We start from the raw sequence: 2,632 nt of genomic DNA, 5'->3' as shown, positions 1-2,632 counted from the left end.
CTTCTTCCAATCTTCAATGTTGTCTATCATACCATCCATCTTAGCTTCCACGCCTTTCTTTAAACCATCCATATTATCTTCCACGTCTTTCTTTAAACCATCCATCTTAGCTTCTGTTACTTTTTGTGAGAGTGAAATTTGTTGCACTTGGTCTCGTAATTATGATATATCATGTTGCATTTCTTCCTCTTCTTCATGAGTCATGCTAGAGCTTTCAAGCTGCTTACTAGGTGTTTCCATTTTCTTTCTTCGGGGCATCAATTACTGATAATTATTCTTCACTATGCCCTTTGAATTCCTTCAAACTAATTTTTCAAAACAAACTTATGCAAATTTAAAAAAAAAAAAACAAAAAAAAAATATACACTTTTTTTCACTTTGTAGGAGCTCGATATTGAATCTGATGTATCTCTGAAATTTCGGATATCCAAGGTCTAAAATTGCAAATTAGCCCTCTGAGTCCTCTTTCCAATTCCACCAATATGATCAAAATTGGATTCTCCAAGAAATTGTTATGACCAATCTCCCAAGATGACCTGATTATACACTTTTCAGTAGAGTGAACTTGTAATAAGTTCCACATGTCACTATTTCAACCTTAGGACCTGAAAATGATGTAAAGAAAACTATAGTCCATCCTCTTTCCGTAACTTCTTACGAAATTTCAATCTGATACTCAGAGAGAAATTTATGATGATTTTCCCAAGGTCGCCTGTTTGGGATGTAATTCAGGAGCCTGCAAAAATCCTAACTTCCTTGGATCATATCTCCAAAAATATAGCAAGAAAAGATCTAAAATTCGGACCCAAGGATCATCGAGATTTCGGTGTAAATGAGTTTTTTTTTAGCTTTTGAAACGTTGCAAAAAAAAAGTTATATCGAAAATTCCACGATGACCTGTTTGGAGCAACGAAACCCTAGAATCCAAAGCTCTGATACCAAATGTTCTGAAACCAGCTCACAAAAAGATATAAAAAATAGATCAACGACTTAAAAATCAGCCTCTTTGAAGGGGCAACCTCCTTTACATTACACAAATGAACAATTCTTGGATGATACAAATTACAAAACCTCATTTCCATATATAGGAGTCTAAGGTGTCACAATATAATCAAAGCCGACATAACAATAATAATATAAGGGCACAACAATAACAATAGTGGGCTTTTATGGGGCACAATAATAACAATATGGGGACAATAAGGGCACAATAATAACAATAAGGGCTACAATGAAAATAGTAATGGGGGAATCACTAGTACTATAGGGACCTAACGCTTTCATCTTTAAGACAAATTTTTATTTCATTTGACCCATATCCTTATTCTTTCAAGCGAGTGTCCAAAGTTGAATTAGAAGCTCGTTATATTCAAATGTCATGCCACTTTGGCATGGAAGAGGTAGTAGTGGTCATACTACAAAAATATTTCTGTTATTTGAAACTTCAACAAGATGTCAGTAAGTATATTAGGTCCTGCACGGCCTCGACCATAGTTATACCAGTCATTAAGAAGCAAGGCTTGTACACTCCTCTGCCTACTCGTGACTGGCCCTAGGAATCCATCTTGATGGACTACATGTATGGTATTCCTTCAACCAAGCAAGGAAATTATTGTTTTTTCATGGTTATTTATCAATTTTCTCAGAAATGGCCAATTTGACAACCTGCAAAAAGAATATCACAACAAAGGCGACTACCAAGCTCTTCTTCGAATAGGTGTGCGTACATTTTGGGTTACCACATACCATCATATCATATCATGACAATAGGCTCCTAAGCACATCTTTCTCAATCCTTTGGTCACTATTGGAAACCAATCTCACCAGATCCACTACCTTCCACCCCAAAACTGATGGCTAGATCGAGATCATTAATAGGATGACCATGCATATCTTGTGCATGTTCAACTCCAAACATCCATGCATATTGGATGGAATTATCCCATATGTTCATAATAGCTACAATAGATCCCTCCATAGATCGACTAGCTACATCCCCTTTTGGGTGGGCATAGGATTTCAATCATTGGGTCTAATTAATGTAGCACTACCCCTTGTGTCCACAAAGGAAGAATCCTCCCATGATTAATTAAAGGTCAGAAAAGCCACCAAATTCATTGAGTAGATTCAACACATTCATTAAAAGGTCCATGATATTTTACAAAAATCAAATACCAAGTACAAGCAGCGTTGTGATCAACACCAAGTGCCACACAAGTTTCAGGTGGGAGATTAGGTTTGGTTGCATTTGCAAAAAGAGTGCCTTATAGGACCCCATCAAAAGCTTCATCCACTTCATTATGGACCTTAAACCATCACCAAGGTGGGTAGCAATGATTTTGATTTAAATATTCCCCCTTTCCTTGGCTTACACCTAGTGGTCAATGTGGACCTCCTTCAACCATACTATCCACCATTGTTGGACACATCAAAGATTGCAGAGTAGTTGATGCTAATAGAACTCAATTTCAACTGCATGGAACATGAAACCATTAATCAGATCATGGACACATGGGTTAAGAACACTCACCAATAGAGGATCCAACTTTATTGGGTCAAAAAAGTAGGGTAGCTTATGTACCAAGGCAAGTGGCTCGCCTAGGACCAAGTTCAGTAGAAGTTTCCCCATCTA

Source organism: Pinus tabuliformis, chromosome 6 (assembly GCF_031772625.1).
Source record: "Pinus tabuliformis cultivar Carrire ecotype Pingquan chromosome 6, CPIR1, whole genome shotgun sequence".
Classification (NCBI taxonomy): Eukaryota; Viridiplantae; Streptophyta; class Pinopsida; order Pinales; family Pinaceae; genus Pinus; species Pinus tabuliformis.
Note: the sequence above shows the minus strand (reverse complement) of the source record.